This window comes from Quercus robur, chromosome 5 (assembly GCF_932294415.1).
Source record: "Quercus robur chromosome 5, dhQueRobu3.1, whole genome shotgun sequence".
Taxonomy (NCBI): domain Eukaryota; kingdom Viridiplantae; phylum Streptophyta; class Magnoliopsida; order Fagales; family Fagaceae; genus Quercus; species Quercus robur.
In genome coordinates this window covers 52,288,298-52,310,633 of record NC_065538.1, presented here as the reverse complement: position 1 = coordinate 52,310,633, position 22,336 = coordinate 52,288,298, and the positions used below count along the sequence as shown (strand labels likewise).

General features: G+C 31.7%; 1 pseudogene; it reads right to left on the bottom strand.

The window, feature by feature from the left end:
- Positions 1-805: 805 nt before the first annotated feature.
- Positions 806-2,607, bottom strand: LOC126729110 (pentatricopeptide repeat-containing protein At3g54980, mitochondrial-like; annotated as a pseudogene).
- Between the last annotated feature and the right edge of the window lie 19,729 nt (positions 2,608-22,336).

Genomic DNA, 22,336 nt, shown 5'->3' with positions numbered 1-22,336 from the left:
CTCCAGAATTTTTCAGTGTTTATTTGTTAAATAATAATTTTAATATCTCTGCAGTCCATTGTGATCTCTCGGGAGGTTTAATCGTGTGATTCTATTATGCTTCTTAGTAATCTCAATATTTCTTTTTCATTTTGGTTTTTTTCCCCTTTTCAAATAGGTGCCCTGAAGCAAACCAAAAACCAATTCCCTGACATTGTTCCTCTGAGCTTGGGGATTTGATCAACTTGCAAACTTTGTGAGACATTTCATTTCGGTGTTCTACAATTCTTTTTCTTTTCACCATCAACACATTTCTGAAGGATTTTGGTGGTTCATTGCTTCAATGTTCTAATTGCCGGATGCTCTCCTCCAATAATTTGACAGGGTACTTGTCGATGGCTTTGGCTAGGTTGAGAAACCTAACAGATTTGAGAGAATTTGTTATATCCTCCTCTTTTTATATGTTTGCCTCTCTTTAAAGCATAATATCCACCTCTTTTTATTTACCTCTCCTTTAAAGCATAAATATAAACTTTACCTGATCAAAATTATTTTATTGCACAATGCAGTAGGATAAATGATAACAACTTAAGGGGCATTATACCCGATTGTGAGATCCTTGTTCTTTTCAAAAATATCTCAAATGCTTTTTGAGTTTTAATGGTAGATAAGTCTAAATATTGTGTATATATTATAGTAGTTATTCTCATTCAAATTTGAAATATTGAAGAGAAATGCATGCAAGTGGACTCAAGGGACCCATCCCTCCAAAGATTCCTGAGTTGCTCAAAGGATTCCAGTCGAGGTTCCAATCAGTTATTTACAATTATGAGACTTCAGCAAGAGTATTTACTGCCTTTGCCTTCCCATTTATAAGAATATCGTAAGTAATCTCATCAGGTACAAGACCTCTGTCAAGCATCTCATCAAGTAGTCTAAAAGCTTCTTGCAGATTCCCCTACTTGAAGTGTCCAGCAATCAAGGTATTATAAAAAGAAAAAGCTCTAGGAGTCATGCTCTTCCTAGCCACGTCTTCCAAAAATTTTCATGCATTTTTTAGCTATCCTTTGTTACACGGGCCATTTATCAGAACCATATATGTAATAATGTCTGGCACAATACCCTTTGAAAGCATCTCCAAGTAAAGATCTGATGCAAGTGGCAATTTACCATCTTTTAACAATCCATCGATCCATATTGTGTACGTTTGCAAATCATACTATTGTACACAACTGCATTTGGAGACAAACAGACTTCAAGAAGTTAAGAAAAAAGTTCACGTGCAGTTTCCATGTCTCGCCTTTTGCAAAAACCCATCAATAAGTGCAATATGCTGTAACTTCAAGACCCTTGCTTTTCATCTTATTCAGCATTTTCCAAGCAAGATTATTGCTTTTGCAAAACCCATTAATCAAGCTGGTGTAAGTGACCACATAGGGGTAATTCCACTTTCACACATGCCTCTATAAATGGTCAGTGCAGAATTGATGGCACCCTCCTAGACCAATCCATCTATAATGCTATTGTAAGTTAAAAAAAAAAAAAAAAAAAAAAACCCTCTCAACAAAGCCAACTTTGCACAAGCCATTGATAATAGTGTTAAATGTGAAGTATGTGGGAACAATATTTACACTTATCATTTGGTCAAACACATCAAAGGCGCATTCAGTATCACCTTTCTTGAATTACCCACCCATCAAAACAGATTGCACGATCACATTAGGATATAAGCTCTTTTCCATCATCCCCAAAAATAAGCTTTTTGCAACATCCATATCCCCCTTTCTGCGATGACCAAGTATCATATTGTTGTAAGACACTACACTAGGTATCACACCCTTGCTAAGCATTTTTTTTCCATGTAGCTTGAGCTTCACTTACCTTGCCCTTTCCAGATAGCCCTAACAAAATATTATTATATATAAAAACATTAGCAAGACCACATTCAACTGCCTCGTCAAACACCTTGAATGCAGTTTCCAGTGATCAAGAATTCGAGATTTCAAGAAGCCACTTAAGTCACTAGGCTGGATACCCTTTTCTTTCATTTTGGGCATAAAGCTCATAGGCCTTTTCCATGCTCCCATTCTTACTGAACCATTCAATCAAAACTGAATTAGCTTGTTTGGTGAAAGCCCATCCTCACCAATCTTATTCAACAAATCCAAAGCACTATCCAAATCGCCTAGCACGCAATACCCCTTCATCAAATTTGTCGCCACAATCAAATTCATTGACTTCCCACAGCTAATCATCTCAACCTGAGGCCTCAATGCCTGTACCATATTCCCATGCTTCACATATGACAAGCCCCAATAATACAAGTATACGTACCGTCGAAGGAATCCATCCCATTTCTATAATTTCCTTCAATAACACAAGAGACAAACTCAAATTGGGTTTCTTACAAAGAGCCTGAATAACAAATTCTACAATACTATAAGCTTCTGCATCAAGTTCGATCCCCATAGCCTTGGCCCCTCTAAAATACTCCTCAAACACGCACGCATCAACGCATGCACCATATAACAATCACCACAAATTCCTTTACATATATCCCATCTTATTATGCAATTCTTGCACTTCACCAAACATGTTTCTCCTAACTAATGCACTCAAAAGAATATTAATATATCATATACGGCACCGGAGTTATAACGAAGAACAGTATCTTCAATTTTTTTTTTTTTTTTTAAAGAAAGCAATTCTATTTGATCTAACATAACTATAAATTTACAATTTTGCAAGAGAAGTGTTTGTGCATGCCACGGTTTATGGGCTAGTGTAAAGTAATTAAGTATCACGAGTGCAATTTTTTATCTCTTCGGAAGTGTATGCTAATGATTAATAAATAAACTATATTTGAGATAATTAAATTGATTAATTTTCATTTTTAAACTTACAAAACTTAGATTCATTAAACTTATAAGATTAGAAATTATATATATATACACACACTACAAATAACGATTTACATTATTAATAACTTATAAATAATATTTTAATATTTTATACACTTATACACTAGTAAATTAGTAATTTGTACATTGTCATTATACATTACAAAATTTATAAACTTATTTATATATATATATATATATATATTTTAGGGGGAATATATTTTGTTAAAGTTAGAAACTCAGTTTCGATTAAAGCGTTTTGTATTTATATTCTAATCCAATCATGGTCCAAACCCATTTCTAAATCTGTATTGGTATATTTCATTTAAGGAAATAATAATAATAATAACTAGCCTCTAAGCACGCGCTCATGCGCGTGCTCAGAGGCTCTTTTATTTTTTAGATAAAAATTAATAATATGCATTTATTATAATTTTGGATTTCTACTTTTTCCAATCACAGGAAAAAAATAAAAATAAAAATGAATACGTGGAGTGAGTTTTGTAGATTTGAGGAATTTTAAAACTAACAAAAGAGTGATCCTATTTTGTAGGGAGTTAGAGAGTAGAAGTAGGAATTTAAATTAACATAAAAGTAGGAGTTTATTAGAAGCAGGAAGGTATTTCAACGTAAAAGTAGAAATTTATTATTTTTGTCAATTTACTATTTTAATCCCTTTTTTAAGTTTTAGGTAGGGGTATTTTTAATTGTAAAAAAACCAATAACTAACTTTCTTATGCCAATTTACTATTTTAACCCCATTTTTAAGTTGTTGGTTAATTAATTTAGGGGTATTTTTGACAAGGAAAAAAACAATAACTAACTTTCTGAATCCTCTTAATAGAGGCTCTTCTATTATCAATGTAAAAGTAGGAGTTTATTAGAAGTAAGAAGACTATTTAATGTAGAAGTATGAGTTTATTAGAAGTAAGAAGACTATTCAACGTAGAAGTAGGAATATATTATTTTTGTCAATTTACTATTTTAGCCCCATTTTTAAGTTTTAGATAGGGGTATTTTTGACAGTAAAAAAAGTAATAACTAACTTTCTTTTTCTAATTTACTATTTTAACCCCATTTTTAAGTTGTTGGTTAATTAATTTAGGGATATTTTTGACAGGAAAAAAAGCAATAACTAACTTTTTGAATCCTCTTAATATATACAGATATAAACTAGCCTCTAAGCACGCGCTCACACACATGCTCAGAGGCTCTTCTATTTTTTGGGTAAAAATTAATAATATGCATTTATTATAATTTGATATTTCTACTTTTTCCAATCACAAAAAAACAAAAAAAAACAAAAAACAAAAAACAAAAAAAAAAAAACAAAAACAACGTGGGTGAGTTTTGTAGATTAGAGGAGTTTTAAAACTAACAAAAGAGTTATCATATTTTGTAGGGAGTTAGAGAGTAGAAGTAAGAATTTAAATTAACGTAAAAATAGGAAGGCATTTCAACGTAGAAGTAAGAATTTATTATTTTTGTCAATTTACTATTTTAACCCCATTTTTAAGTTTTAGGTAGGGGTATTTTTGACAGTAAAAAAGTAATAACTAACTTTTTTTTTGCCAATTTACTATTTTAATCCCATTTTTAAGTGGTTGGTTAATTAATTTAGGGGTATTCTTGACAGGAAAAAAAAAAAACAATAACTAACTTTCTGAATCCTTTTAATATATACAGATTTTTAAGTTGTTGGCTAATTAATTTAAGGGTATTTTTGACAGGAAAAAGCAATAACTAACTTTCTGAATCCTCTTAATATATACAGATAATAATAATAATAATAATAATTATTATTATTATTATTATTATTATACACGGTATAAAAATAAAAATAAAAACACATAAAGAGGGGTGAAAAAGGGTCCAAAACTCCCACCTAATGTAATAAATACCAACCCATGTCTAAAATTTTTGTTGATGCACACTGCTCTATGGTCTGATATCTTAGGAAACAAAACCAAAATGCAAGACAAAGGCGAATGCAAATGCAATACTACCATTTTAACAAAGTCATTTAAAAAAATTAAAAATAAATAAATAAAAGAGAGAGAGAAAAGTAAGCACACAAAATCAATCAGAAAACCAAAATAGAAGATGAAGAAGCGGAGCACAGGATAACTGGATAAGATTCAAAAGTACCTTTCTTTTTCCTATATTGTAACTAGGACCAAACCATTGTAAACTTTCTGTTTTCTTAGATTATATATAGGGCTAAAGCCATGAAATTTTTCACTTTATTTTCCATGTGATGTAATATTCAAATCATTCAATAAAGAGTATTTCATGAAGGTTTTTTATTTTTCTATAATTAAATAAGTTGTGACTCCATATGCAATCACAATTGTTAGGATCTTTAGGTTATTGACAAATCCCTTGACAAGTTTGGGTGTAATTTTGAATGTTAATTTTACATTGTAATTAATGTAGTGTTGTAGGTTTAATTTTGTAATGGGCTTTGTTAGTGTATAGCTTCGATTAGATTAGCCCATTAGACTTGGCTCAATATACTTTACTTATAGTTTACTCATATTGCTTGTACTGCACACATACCTAGCCTATATAAGACTCTCTATTATACATTATTATATCACACATTAATATACAGACTATTCAGTCTTTCTCTCTCATTTTATATTGTTAACATGGTATCAAAGTCATTCCTCTGATTTTCTGGTTCTTGTGGATATCTCCGACGTTCTTCTGCTGCCCTCACCTTCATTCAATAGTCGCTATCAGAAGCAAGTCACCACTGTCATGCCCACAGTCCCTGCAACTCTCGGATCTCATCGCTCTGTTCATCTAACTGTCAAAGCAAAGGCACAGAGTGATAGAACAGCCAATCCCGAGAAAAACCCAACCAAGAACAGCCAAAAAGGACCTGGCACGTGCCTACACACACTGCCTGAATCTTCTGAGTGTCGAACACATGCCACCACGCGCCCCTAGTAGTTCACAAACGCCACCACGCACCGGCAACCGAGCCTCCACGCGCCTCACTCGCCCTATGCGCCTGAGATCCTCAACGTATGTCCACGTCAACCCTAGGCTGACGTCATCCTGCCCATGTCAGCGTCTGCGTTATCAGATTAAGTCAACACTCGCGTCAGCACACGTCAACAGTTGACTTTGACCATTGATCATTGACTTTTTGACCAAAGTCAAAAATTTTCAACAAGGCCTGTCTTGCTCAGTTTTTCGCATAGATTCTGATTTTGGACTCCATTTCTTCATTTAAGGTCTCTAAATCCAACTTTTTGGTCATTTTCTTCATTATGGCTCAACAAAACAAACGAAATATCATTCGTCCTATTACCATTATGTTGGATGGTCCTACTAGCTATCATGCATGGTCTCAGAATATGACTGTCTTTCTCAAGGGTAGCAAACTATGGAGACATGTGACTGGTTCAATTCCTAAGCTAGTACCAAACCCTAAATCCAAAGCCACAGCTGCTGAAGATGCCTCCAAGACTGTTGTTACAACGGATGATTATGAAGAACGCCTAGAGGAATGAGAGAGTATTCAGAGTAAGATCTTATCTTGGTTTATCAATACCTCTATTCCCTCCATTCCTAATCTTCTTCCTCGTCGCCAAAAATTGAAATTGCAAGTTATAGGATCTCACACAAGTGAAAATCAAAGGGTCGGGAAACTATTAGGAGAGTTCACATGTTTAAATCCAGCTAAGGTAGCAATTCCCCTTTCATTTTTACAACTTTAGCTTGATTGAAAAATCTATAACTTGAGAGAATTTTGTTATGAATTGCTATACAGTACTAGCTCTCAACCTCTCTTTTTAACCCTTATTTCTCATGACTTTCGAAGCAAAAAATAAATAAATAACTATATATTGAAGAGCTAGAAAGAGACCTAATATCCTAGAGAAAGTACCTTCAAATTCTCTCTACCTTCTCCCTTTGAAATTTTCATATATCATGACAGGTGATTAAGACCATCACACGCTTGAAATCTTAAAAGTTCTTTGATTGGAGCTTGGGAATCATTGGAGCATCTTAGAATTTTCAAGGAGACTTAGAGATAGCAATTGGATCTCAACTGTGAATTTGGTGGCTGGAGAAGACAAAGGACTCGAGGAGTTGGCTGCGAGTAGAAGCTTGGAAGGCTTGAGTACGTTGTTCCTTCATAACTTGGAGTAAGATGTATTATAACTCTCTAGTGGATCATTTGGTACTGTGATGCCACTAAGATTTTTTTTTTATGCCTAGTACTTTGGTGGTACTCTTCACTGCATTATTTATGTACACACAATTCACTTATTGATAGTGATGAAACTAAGGGAGTGATTTTGTACTGTATTAGCTAGTATGAGTGGTATGTCTCATACATATATATGGACCAATATAGAAACAAGGGTGAATCAATATAGAAACAAGGTTGAATTGTACTACCCCAAAACTAATATAAAGCTAGTTATAGAGTGCCATTATTATGTAATAGTTATAACGCATTTAAGATCCAAGCAACTTCCTTCTCAAAAAATTTAAAATCCAAGCAACTTGCCAAACAATGGCTGCTCTATAATATTTTTAGGGAGGTGGTCAGGAAAATAAAATTAAAAAATTTAATAAAAATATAACTTGAATATATCGAGTTATTGACCTAAAAAAAAAAAGAAGTATTATCATTTTCTCTTATGAGCTTTCATATTTCAAAATACTTACATGATAGTTCATTATAAGCTATCATTATCTATCGTCAATTTACGTAGATGTAACCATTTCATTTTACTAAATTTATATAACATTTTTATTTTTATATAGTTGTCATTAATCATTATCTATTTGTTATTGTTCTTATTTTAAATTAAATGGCAAAACTTAACAAACTGATATTGTATTAATTATTGACTCACACTGCCGTACTCATCCATACATAAGTTTTTTTTTTTTTTTTTTGAGAAGGTTTTCTATTCATAAATAATACACTAAGAGCCTACTAGACTAATCAAATGGTTAAACAATTACTAAATTTACTATTCTTTATTTATTGAATCACTAACTTTACAACAAAAAACTATTATAGTATAATAGCAGTACACACATGTAATAAAACAATCTTATTTCATAAATATTAAAACCTTGGTACATTTCGATTGCAATTTTGATTACTAAAAAGTAAATGTAATTTGAAATTTTATTACTGACAAAGTACTTTTTTCTTAATGAAAAGATGCCGTTATTTTACAGCTAGAAATTGACTAAAAATGTTTATAGCGAGTGGGCCCCAAAGTTTTAGCTGTAAACACGGAACAGTGCTTGAATTCGCGCATTTGCGTGTGCCCCATTCCTAAAACGGCTAGCAAAAAGTTCCTTACACTATCCTAAGACCTCGTACTCTCTAGTCTCTACCATTTTCCTTCTTGTAATTTGCTTGGTTGGTACACAAGACAAGAGTACAACTACAGAGTACAGACGCTAGCTTTGGTTCAAGACATTTGACTGCGAGGCTCATGGTTCCCACACTTCCGCTTGAAGTCCAAGCCTCACTGACCCAAATATATGACATTATATTGATAGGTAACTTGTCAATATTGATAGAGCTAAGTACCAATATTTATGTCTCAATCTCAAGGTGTGACCACGCTAATGTGATTGGAATAGAATATGCACTCTTTGTCTATTTGATCCTTGTCTCTACAAACAACAGTTGGTGTCCAGATTGCTCTGCTTGCTTGATCAATTTTGTTCCATTCTGAACTAAAATGTCTAGCTTGTCTCATTCAACTCCAACTTCCCTATTTATTTTCTCCCATGTGCACATGGGAGTATTAACCGCATTGTTATAGTCTCATAAATTACGGAACTTATGTGCATCTAGAATTCTTTGACGTTAGATACCACCATGTCATAATCCGAAGGTTACTAACAATTTTCTTTTCCCTTAGATACAATACAACATTAAGAAAACAATAATTACAGAGACATACCAAAATTAATAAAATTAATTTACATTGTCTAAGGTGGCAAGTTGTTAACGGTAGATAATAAAGTAGTATGAGTGACAAATCTATATAAAAAGAATTAATAATAACTTGTTAACTCAAACTAATGTGAAATTTGTTGTGAAAACTTGTTTGATCAAAAACCAATTTTTGGATTAATCTTGGTTTTTCAATTATCTTTTTAGGTTACTCAAGATGATTTTAGGTTTGTTCCTATTGCCTCAATATAGTTCTCAAAATATTATTGCTAGTTCGAAGTGTTGTCCGACCTCAAAGATTAGGGTCTGGAGTTCAAAAACACCAAACTTAATAGGACCTTTTGAATTATGCACAAGTAAACAATTAAAGCGAATGAGAAATCCTAAAAAACTAAGTTCTTAAAGTGAGTAAGTTAAACCATATACCTACTTAAAATTGACCAGATCAAATTGCATCATCTCGAAATTAAAGAGCTCGAAATAAATTATCTTGATTGAAATTAAACTAAGAAAAAGCATCTCAATTAAAGTCAGTTCACAAGATCTTAAAATATTCAATCTTAATAACACTAAATTGCATCGAAATGAATGTTCATATCGATCAAATTGTCACAAAAATGTAAAGATTACGTCAAACTTCATAATAATCACATATATAAATAGTAAAATACTGTTACATAAACTTACGTGCATAAGATGATAATTAACTTACAAAGTTACAAGTCTAGTGACCTAAGAGACTAACTCCTAATAACCTAATCTAATGATCATTGAAAAGTGCTTTTTTTTTTTTTTCTTAAAATAAATTCTCTAGTTTGTTAGTGTTGTTCGTGGCTCCATTCTCATTGAATGGAGCTAGATCTAATTATACCTTGAGAGTATGACAATTATTTTCTTTATTGATGCCACGTGTCCCTCTCTATTTTGCTCTTTTTGCCAAGTGTCCCACGAGTTAGCACTTAGTAAACTTTCATTAACTGTGACGGCAACCTCGTTCTAATGTGGTAAATCTAAGGGAAAAGAATTATCACAAGTTTCTCTCATGTCACCTTTTAATGAGTTGGTGCGAATCTGGGCTTCGATCCTTTGCAGTAGTTATGAACATTATAGATCTTTGTGCTCTTATAGGCATGGCCCATCTTCCCATATGTCACTAAAAACTAATATTTGGCCCAACAAAATTGTTGCATCTTGCTTTATGTGTTCAATGAAAAATTTGCATCTTACTTTATATGTTCAAGGTCCAAACTATTATATCTAATTATTTTTATAAATAAAAAAATTTCTTTAATAAAATTAAAAAAAAAAAAAAAAAAAAAAAACAAAAAACAAAATGCAAGACTATACTATTACTAGAATAATATGTTTACAACAAATTAGTACAATTAGAAAACGAAAATGACTAGCCGACAAATCCCGTTGATTAGGAGGAAACATGTCACATTAACGGTGAAAGATTAGAGATGCCCTCTAATTAACAAGATGAGGTCAATTCCTATTTTAATAGGCTATGAATATGATTGAAGAAATGAATGTTGGGCTCTTTCTTTCACTTCTAACCCTAAAATGTTTCTTAATGTTGATACTTTCTGTTTCTTTGAGTCATGGGCTTGCGGTCCTCCTTTGAGTGTGGGTTTACTTGGATGAATCTGTCAAGTCAAGGTCAATGTATATAGTAGCAAGGATGGTGTATCAATGTACCAACTTGTAATAAATTTTTTTTTTTTTTAAATTCCCGTCTATTCTCTCTCTCTCCTCTACTATCCAACTCTCTAGCCTTCCCTCTCCCCCCTATGGTATTATTTTAATGAAATGAATTGCAAAATAAAGAATTGGACGTAAAGTGTTTTATTCTTTAAAAAAAAGTGTAAATTGTATTGTTAAAGTGGTTAGATAAAATAAATAACCATGAATTTGATAATGTATAAAAGGTTTGCAACCACTAAATCATTGGTAGTTTTTTAAACAATTGTAAATTATATCTGATAATTGAAATATTAATATTCCTTGATGTATAATTCTCTATCATTATCCTCAGACCTCGTATTAACAATTCTATTACTTTAGTCACCATGTTAATATAATGACTTGCTCGAATTCTCGAGGGGTTGGAAATATATGGTAGAGGTATTTCTTGCAATTTGCTTGGTTGGCACTTGGCACACAGAGTACATACTACAAACATTAGCTTTTGAATTTGAATTTTACCCCCTAAAATTTGGGGGTATTTAGATTTCACACTCAAAAATTCTAAACCTTTAGGGTATGAAATTCAAACACTTCAAATTTTAGGGTGTAAAATCCAAATACCCCCAAACTTTAAGGGGTAAAATTCAAACTCAGAAATGTTATAGTGTAAAATCCAAACATCCCTAAACTTCATGAGGTAAAATCTAAATTTTGAAATTTTAACATGTAAAATCTAGATATCCCCAAACTTTAAGGGGATAATTTGCAATTTATTAGGGATGGCAATAGGGCGGGGCGGGGTGGGGCTGAAGGATGGGGTCTCCGTCCCCGCCCCGCATGGTTTTGTCTTGCCCCATCACCGCCCCGCCCCGCATGACGGGGAAAACTTTCTCACCCCATCCCCGCCCCTTGGGGCCCCACGAAGCCCCACCCCACCCCGTAAAACTCTACTTTCTGTTAATTTACCCTACAACTAGTACAATTATTTTAATGAAACTTATTTCATTAATAAAAATATACTTGAAATTGCAACTAAATTTATCCCATCAAATCAAATCAATTTTTAGAAAAAATTTGAATAATATATCCAAGTGTTTAACAAAACAATCACAAAAAAAAAAAAAAAAAAAAAAAAAAAAAAAAAAAAACTCATAGTATAACACATAACAAAATAACTTTAGATAGAATAAAATAAGCTAATATTGTTACGTTTGTTTAAATCGTAGGGTTTTAGTGTATGAAAAACTTACAATTATAACCCTTAGCAACGCGGGACGGAGTGGGGACGGGGAGGGGCGGGGCGGGGTAGGTCTAAAAGGTCTAAACCCATCCCCGCCCCACCACCTTTACGAGGTGGGAAAAACCCGCGAGGGGCAAAGTGGGGAGGGGCGGGTTAAGCAAGGCGGGGCAAAATTGCCGTCCCTACAATTTATCCCTTTGTTTTATGACAAGATACTAGTAGGAGTAGCAAAGTCTTTGAATATTGTATTTATTAAACAAATATAAAGTTTTTACATATACCATTATTTTACAGCTAGAAATTTACCAAGAATGTTTACAACGGGTGCGCCCCAAAATTTCAGCTGTAGCTTGTAAACACAGAACAATGCCCCAACTTGCGCATTTGCGTGGGCTCCAAAATTTCAACTTAAAATCGTTGTGGTTTTCTGCATTTTAAATGATTTTTGGATAAGTTTTTGAATTTTATTTAAATTTTGAACAAAAAATTCAGACGTTTAGGATTAGTTAAGGATATGAATATTTTGAAAATAATTTATTTTAATTAACCACTTATATTTTAAGATATTTATCTACAATACAAAATTAAGATAAAATTATCCATTAAAATCAAAGAATCCCATGTGCAATTAATAGTACACCCTTGTCCTAAGCCTAAACCAATTAGATTATAGCACATCATTAATTATATAATTAATCATTTAAAGGACCAATTGGTAATTAGCTAATCGTAATTGCAACTTTTAATCAAGTGGTCCAGTTGAAGAACATTCATTGTTTTGATGGTTAAGACTTCTAGATTTGTCTTATGTAAAGGTTTTAGAAATCCAACAATCAAAATTATAATTTTTCCCTCAAATTGTGAAATGAAAATGTTGCTCTCAATATGGTTAAACATATGTTGCAAAATGGTGCACCTACAAGACTAGGTAGAATGATGCCTAATACCTTTCTATCTCTGTATCCTAACTTTTGAATTCAAACCTTGAGTTCATAGACTGACTCCACATCATTATTTTTTGTTTTTCTTAGTCGTAACTAGGAGATAAAATACTTTTCCTAGATTTTAAAGTACTTTTCTTTTTCCTAGATTGGAACTAGGACCATTTCTTATTATCCATGTGATGTAATATATAAATCATTCAATAAAGAGTATTTGATGAGTGTTTTCTTATTTTTCTATAATGAAATAAGTTGTGACTCCATATGCAATCACAATTGTTAGGATCTTTAGGCTATTGACAAATCTCTTTCTCAAAAAAAAAAAAAAAAAAAAAAAAAAGGGTTATCGATGAATCCCATGACAAGTTTGGGTGTAATTTTGAATGTTAATTTTACAGTGTAATTAATGCAGTGTTGTGAGTTTAATTTTGTAATGGGTTTTAGAGGTTAGAAGCTAAAAATTGGAGTTGCAAGTTATAGGACCTCACACAAGTGAAAATCAGAGGGGGCTCAGGAAACTATTAGGAGAGTTCACATTTTTAAATCCATCTAAGGTAATAATTTCCCTTTCATTTTTACAACTCTGGCTTGATTAAAAAATCTATAACTTGAGAGAATTTAATTACGAATTGCTATACAGTACTATCTCAACCACTCTTTTAAACCCTCATTTCTCAAGACTTTCGAAGCAAAAAAAAAAAAAAAAAAAAAAAAAAAAAATCTATAAATTGAAGAGCTAGAACGAGACCTAATATCCTAGAGAAAATACCTTCACATTCTCTCTACATTCTCCCTCTAAAATTTCCATATATCATGATAGGTGATTAAGACCATCATACACTTGAAATCTTAAAAGTTTTTTTTATTGGAACTTGGGAATCATTGGAGCATCCTAGAATTTCTGAGGAGACTTAGAGATAGGAGTTGGATCTCAACTGCGAATTCGGTGACTAGAGAAGACAAAGGACTCGTGGAGTCGGATGTGGGCAGAAGTTTGGAAGGCTTAAGTACGTTGTTACTTCATAGTTTGGAGGGCTTTGTATGTAAGATGTATTACAACTCTTTAGTGGATCATTTGGTATTGTGATGCTGCTGAGGGTTTTTTTTATGCCTAGTACTTTGGTGGCATTCTTCACTGCATTATTTATGTACACACAATTCACTTATTGATGGTGATGAAACTAAGAGAGTGATTTTGTCCTGTATTAGCTAGTATGATTGGTATGTCTCATACATATTTATGGACCAATATAGAAACAAGGGTGAATCAATATAGAAACAAGGTTGAATTGTACTCCCCCAAAACTAATATAAAGCTAGTTACAAAGTGCCTTTATTATGTATTAGTTATAACGCATTTAAGATCCAAGCAACTTCCTTCTCAAAAAAAATTAAAATTGAAATTTAAAAATCCATGCAACTTGCCAAACAATGGTTGCTCCATAATATTTTTAGGGAGGTGGTCAAGAAAATAAAATTAAAAAATTTAATAAAAATATAACTTGAATATATCGAGTTATCGACCTAAAAAAGAAGAAGTAATATCATTTTCTCCTATGAGCTATCATATTTCAAAATACTTACATGATAGTTCATTATAAGTTGTCATTATCTATCATCAATCTACGTAGGTGTAACCATTTTATTTTACTAAATTTATATAACATTTTTATTTTTATATAGTTGTCATTAATCATTATCTATTTGTTATTGTTCTTATTTTAAATTAAATGACAAAACTTAACAAACTGACATTATATTAATTATTGACTCACACTACCACACTCATCCATACAAATTTTTTTTTTTTAGAAGATTATCTGTTCATAAATAATACACAAAGAGTCTACTGGACAAATCATATGGTTAAACAATTACTAAATTTACTATTCTTTATTTATTGAATCACTAACTTTACAATAAAAAACTATTATATTATAATAACAACACACACATGTAATAAAACTATTGTATTTCATAAATAATAAAACCTTGATACATTTTGATTGCAATTTTGATTACTAAAAAGTAATTGTAATTTGAAAATTTATAACTTACAAAGTGCTTTTTTACTAATGAAAAGATGCCGCTATGTTTACAGCTAGAAATTGACTAAAAATGTTTACAGCGAGTGGGCCCCAAAGTTTCAGTTGTAAACACGGAACAGTGCTTGAATTCGCGGGCGAAAATGGGTAATTACCCATAAAAAACAAACTATTTAGTTAGTAGGGTCCGTTTACAAACTATATATATTTTTAGCAACTCGAGTCTCAAACACTCGATTTTGGGCCCCTAAATCGAGCCTCTAAGGCTCGATTTTCATGGGTTATTCCTGTCTGATGTGACACTTTTTCCACGTGGCATCTACATGAAAATCGAGTTTCTAAGACTCGATTTACATTTAAAACGAAAACAAAAAAAAAAACCACAAGGGCAGCAGGAAAACAAAACCCAGAAACAGAGAAGAAAGCCAAAAAACCATAACGCGTTCATTAGAGAAGAAGGGAAAAAAAAAAAAAAAAAAAAAACCAGAGAAGAATGTGTTCATCAGAGAAGAAGAAGAAGAAAAAAAAAAAAAAAAAAACCTAGAAACAGTCGCGGGGCGACCTGGGTTGCGGTGCGACCTGGGTCGAGGTGCGACCTGGGTCGCGGTGCGACCTGGGTCGCGCGGCGACCTGGTCGCGCACGGCCTGGGTCGCCGGCCTGGATCTGTCGCGCACGGCCTGTGTCGCCATTCCTTCTTCTTCTTCTTCTCTTTCTTTTTTTTTTTTTTTCTTTCTTTCTGCCTTTTCTTTCCGCTGTTTCTGCATTTTGGGTTGCATTTTGGGTCATTAATATTTTATTTTTGGGTTGAAAAAACTCGATTTCCATGTAAACGCCACCTGGACAAAGTGCCACATCAGACAGGAGCAACCCATGAAAATCGAGCCTTAGAGGCTCGATTTAGGGGCCTAAAATCGAGTCTTTAAGACTCGAGTTGCTAAAAATATATATAGTTTGTAAACGGACCCTACTAACTAAATAGTTTGTTTTTTATGGGTAATTACCCATTTTCGCCGAATTCGCGAATTTGCGTGTGCCCCACCCCAAAAACGGCTAGCAAAAAGTTCCTTACACTATCCTAAGACCTCGTACTCTCTAGTCTCTACCATTTCCCTTCTTGTAATTTGCTTGGTTGGAACACAAGACAAGAGTACAACTTCAGAGTAAAGACGCTAGCTTTGGTTCAGGACATGTGACCGTGAGGCGTGAACATTGGCTCATGGTTCCCACACTTCCGCTTGAAGTCCAAGCCTTACTGACCCAAATATATGACATTATATGTGGCTAAGCCCATGGGTTACTAGTTACTACCACACGACTAAATGTCGAAACTGCCCTTCTTACCCAGTTACTAATAGTGAGACGTAGATCTATTAAATTATAAACATATTAGTAAAATCCTTGTACAAATACTGATATAAAAAGCTTGTTCTATAAAATAAAAAAAAAAAACTAATATAAAGCTAGTCACAAAGTGCCATTATTTTTTTTTCTTTTTTTTTTTAAAAGAAGTCCCTTTAGAACCTTTATACCCGACCATTCTATATTCAGTTAATGTTGCTAATTGCTTTTAATTGTAGTATTTTTGGTTTTTAAAGTTAATTTATAATACAAGAGTTTGATCCGTAGATTTTGTACCTAAGAATTTGTATTTTGGCCTTATTTTTTAGTATGACTAGTATGCAACAATTCTACATACACTAATATTTGTAGATCCTTTACTTTGAAAAAAAAAAAGTTTGTACATCATATGTTTAACTATATTATTTTAGTAATTATATAATATATTTTCAATTTTAAATCTCTTTCTTCTATAACTTATATTTAACTTAAACTATAATAATTTCATGTAATTTTTTGTTAGTAGTTATTTTAACATTCTATCATACAGTTTCTTCTAAATTTGAGAGAGTTTCAACCTGTAGCATCCACTTTTGATGATATCTATCACAGAGTTTCAATGAGGCATTTTGATCCTAAGTAATGTGTATATGCTTACAATTTGGTCAATAATAAATATTTATCATTTTATGAGTATTAAAAAGAAACTTATCAGTTACAACAAAAATGACGCTTCTAGCATAAGACAATTTACCCCTAATGAGGCTAGCCACTAAGGTCTAAATTATATGATCTGGAACTTGTCTAACCTTAGGAAAGAGGGCCTAACCTAAATTTGTAGGTAAATATCTACCTATTATGGATCGCAAATTAAGTCACTCCCCCCCCCCCCCCCCACCCCCTTCAAATAGACCTCAACAACTTACGTGCACCTAAGTCTATTAATAAATAGGCCTACATTATTAAAAAAAAATCCATGGGACTTGAGTTAGTTGTAAAAATACTTCTTGAAATTCAAAGTTTTCCTCATAACCCCTTGGGGTTTTCATATTTGACAAATTGACCCCTTGTATGAACTTCTATTAACTTTTATGGACATAAGAATCACGTGACCAATGATGCAAATCAATTGGTGAACTTCATAATATGGTTACTTGATTTTTTTTTTGTCCATAAGAGCTAATAGAAGTTAGTTCCAAGATTTAATCTCTTTAGAAGTTTATAGGTCCATTAATTCAATTTTTTTTTTAAAAAAAAATTTTTTTGAAAATTAAAAATCCAATTAATGGAAACCCAGCATAGATTAAAATTTCTAACAAGTGTTATTTCATGTGGAATGCCCTTTTTGTAAGAAAAGGAAAAGTGAAAAGGGAGGAAAAACGTAGTTTGAAAAAAAAAAAATGTGTCTTTGGCCTAATTATAACAAAAACAAATTGTTTATTATTATTATTTTTAATAATTCAATAGTTATAAAATTTGGGAGAGAGAAATCGACCCTGGTTCTAATTATAAAGAAGAATAGATAATGCCATTGAATTACAAGACTCTTAACATAGTACTATAAAAAATGCCCCAATTTGAAGTTAGAGGTTTAACCCACGAAATCAAAAAGTGTTGGAAAATAGACTCCAAATTGTGCTAGTACTTCTTATAGCATATCCAATTGCCCTTCTGTCATAATTTCTATAGCAATAATTAACAAGTCTTTTTCTGAAAACCCTCCTTTCAACCGGCTATTTAACAATAAAACATTTAAGAAGCCAAATATGACAAGTCTCTTTATCATCAACAAAATAGAAAAATAAATAAAGAGTTTAAAAAAATGGTAAAAATATTTATATGGAATAAAAATTTTGTTTAGAGAATATATTTGAAAATGTGGGTAATTTAAATATTGGCAAGAGTCTTATAGCTTAACTTGTTGGCATCTCTGAGCATCTCTATAATATCCAAGGTTTAAATTCCCCCATCTCCATAATAACTACCAAATTATCCAAAATAAAAACCTAAAATAGAAAATTAATTTACTTTAGTTAATTTTGGTTAAACTTGTTTAGAAATGTTTTTATAAACAAGAAAATGTCCTCATAAGATTGATAATTCATTTTCCCTTATATCGATGGAAAGAGAGAATGTGGAGTGGAGATTGGGTCAATCGGGTCAGCTATAAACTAAATAGCAAAGCCGCTTCCCAAAAAAAAAAAAAATCACACTAGAATTGCTGAAGCAACACTACATGGTTTGGTTTATTAGAGATTTGGTAGTAGTTTTAACTAATTAAATTTTCTCTCTATTTTAGTTAACCTACTTTTCTTGTTTTAGATAACTTCTTCTTCTTTCTTTGTTTTTTTTTCATCCACATTAGATTCCTTACTTTAAAGTCTAAACCATATTTTATTTAAAAATTAGTTCTTCATTTATATTTTTATTATTTCTATCACTTTTCAAAACACGCATTTTACTTTATAATAGTTATAAAGACACAAAAATAATAAACAATGGATTTATAGAATGAATAGTATTCCCTAAAGATTGGGAGCCATTGTTCATAAAACTCATCTTAGGAGCCAAATAACTAACCTGATGTAAGCTATTTTTTTGGATTTGGTTACCTGCTTTGTTATCTTTTCTTCTTCTTCTTCTTTTCTTTTTTTTTTTTTTTTTTTTTTTTTTTTTGGGAAATGATCATAGGTAACCTGTCAATATTGATAGAGCTAAGTACCAATATTTATGTCTCAATCTCAAGGTGTGACCACGCTAATGTGATTGGAATAGAATATGCACTCTTAGTCTATTTGATCCTTGTCTACAAACAACAGTTGGTGTCCAGATTGCTCTGTTTACTTGATCAATTTTGTTCCATTCTGAACTGAAATGTCTAGCTTGTCTCATTCAACTCCAACTTCCCTATTTATTTTCTCCCATATATGTGCACATGGGAGTATTAACCTCATTGTTATAGTCTCATAAATTACGGAACTTATGTGCATCTAGAATTCTTTGACGTTAGATACCACCATGTCATAATCTGAAGGTTGTTAACAATTTTCTTTTCCCTTAGATACAATACAACATTAAGAAAACAATAATTACAGAGACATACCAAAATTAATAAAATAAATTTACATTGTTTAAGGTGGCAAGTTGTTAATAAAGTAGTATGAGTGACAAATCTATATAAAAAGAATTAATAATAACTTGTTAACTCAAACTAATGTGAAATTGATTCTCAAAAAAAAAAAAAAAACTAATGTGAAATTTGTTGTGAAAACTTGTTTGATCAAAAACCAATTTTTGGATTAATCTTGATATCTTAATTATCTTTTTAGGTTACTCAAGATGATTTAGGTTTGTTCCTATTACCTCGAGATAGTTCTCAAAATATTATTGCTAGTTTGAAGTGTTGTCCGACCTCAAAGATTAGGGCCTGGAGATCAAAAACACCTAAATTAATAGGACCTTTTGAATTATGCACAAGTAAAAAATTAAAGAGAATGAGAAATCCTAAAAAACTAACAAGCCGTTTGGTAACGTTGTTCTAGTAACATTGTTTGTATTTTTTGGAAATATGTGTGGATGAAAAAGTGTGTAGAAATGCATGTAATATTGTTTAAAAACTAAAAACATGTTTTTAAATTCCTATACCAAACGGCCCCTAAGTTCCTAAATTGAGTAAGTTAAACCATATGCCTACTTAAAATTGACCAAATCAAATTGTATTATCTCGAAATTAAAGAGCTCAAAATAAATTATCTTGATTGAAATTAAACTAAGAAATAGCATCTCAATTAAAGTCAGTTCACAAGATCTTAAAATATTCAATCTTAATAACACTAAATTGCATCGAAATGAACATTCACACTGATCAAATTGTCACAAAAATGTATAGATCACGTCAAACTTCATAATAATCACATATATAAATAGTTAAACACTGTTACATAAACTTACATGCATAAGATGATAATTAACTTACAAAGTTACAAGTCTAGTGACCTAAGAGACTAACTCCTAATAACCTAATCTAATGATCATTGAAAAGTGCTTTGTTTTTCTTGTTTTCTTAAAATAAATTCTCTAGTTTGTAAGTGTTGTTCGTGGATCCATTCTCATTGAATGGAGCCAGATCTAATTATACCTTGAGAGTATGACAGTTATTTTCTTTACTGATGCCATATGTCCCTCTCTATTTCACTCTTTTTGCCAAGTGTCCCATGAGTTAGCACTTAATTGCAACAGCAACCTCGTTCTAATGTGGTAAATCTAAGGGAAAAGAATTATCACATGTTTCTCTCATGTCACCTTTTAATGAGTTGGTGCGAATTTGGGCTTCCTTTTCTATGGGCTTCGATCCTTTGCAGTAGTTGTGAACATTATAGATCTTTGTGCTCTTATAGGCTTGGCCCATCTTGCCACATGTCACTAAAAATTAATATTTGGCCCAACAAAATTATTGCATCTTGCTTTATGTGTTCAATGAAAAATTTGCATCTTGCTTTATATGTTTAATGTCCGAACTATTATATCTAATTATTTTTATAAATAATTTTTTTTTGAATAAAATAAAAAAAAAACAAAATGCAGGACTATACAATTACTAGAATAATATGTTTAAAACAAATTAGTACAATTAGAAAATGAAAATGACTAGTCGACAAATCCCGTTGATTATATAACTAGGAGGAAACATGTCACATTAAAGGTGAAAGATTAGAAACGCCCTCTAATTAACAAGATGAGGCCAATTCCTTTTTTAGTAGATTGAGCTATGAATATGATTGAAGAAATGAATGTCGGGCTCTTTCTTTCATTGCTAACCCCAAGAAGTTTCTTAATGTTGATACTTTCTGTGTCTTTGAGTCATGGGCTTGCGGTCGTCAATGTACATAGTAGCAAGGATGGTGCATCAATGTACCAACTTGTAATAATTTTTTTTTTTAAAAATTCCCTTCTATTCTCTCTCTCCTCTACTATCCAACTCTCTAGCCTTCTCTCTCCCACCTATGGTATTATTTTAATGACATGAACTGCAAAATAAAGAATTGGACGTAAAGTGTTTTATTCGTAAAAAAAAGAGTGTAAATTGTGTTGTTAAAGTGGTTAGATAAAATAAATAACTATGAATTTATTGATGTATAAAAGGTTTGCAACCACTAAATCATTGGTAGTTTTTTAAACAATTGTAAATTATATCTGATAATTGAAATATTAATATTCCTCGATCTATAATTCTCTATCATTATCCTAAGACCTTGTATTAACAATTCTATTACTTTAGTCATCATGTTAAAATAATGACTTGCCCGAATTCCCGAGGGGTTGGAAATATACGGTAGAGGTATTTCTTGCAATTTGCTTGGTTGGCACTTGGCACATAGAGTACATACTACAAACGTTATCTTTTGAATTTGAATTTTACCCTCTAAAGTTTGGGTGTATTTAGATTTTACACTAAAAAATTCTAAAATTTTAGGATATGAAATTCAAACACTTACAAACTTTAGAGTGTAAAATCCAAATACCCCTAAACTTTACAGGGTAAAATTCAAACTCAGAAATGTTAGGGTATAAAATCCAAATACCTTCAAACTTCATGAGATAAAATCTAAAATTTGAAATTTTAAAGTGCAAAATCTAAACACCCCAAACTTTAAGGGGATAATTTGCAATTTATTCCTTTTTTTTTTTAATGAAAAGATACTAGTAGGAGTAGCAAAGTCTTTGAATATAGTATTTATTAAACACATATAAAGTTTTTACATATACCATTATTTAACTGCTAGAAATTTACCAAGAATGTTTACAACGGGTGGGCCCCAAAATTTCAGCTGTAAACACAGAACAATGCCCCAACTTGCACATTTGCGCGGGCTCCAAAATTTCAGCTGAAAATCGTAGTGGTTTTCTGCTTTTTAAATGATTTTTGGATAAGTTTTTGAATTTTATTTAAATTTTGAACAAAAAAAATTAGACGTTTAGGATTAGTTAAGGATATGAATATTTCGAAAATAATTTATTTTAATTAACCATTTATCTTTTAAGATATTTATCTACAATACAAAATTAAGATAAAATTATCCATTAAAATCAAAGAATCCCATGTGCAATTAATAGTATACCCTTGTCCTAAGCCTAAACTAATTAGATTATAACACATCATTAATTATATAATTAATCATTTAAAGGACCAGTTGGTAATTAGCTAATCGTAATTGCAACTTTTAATCAAGTGGTCCAGTTGAAGAACATTCAT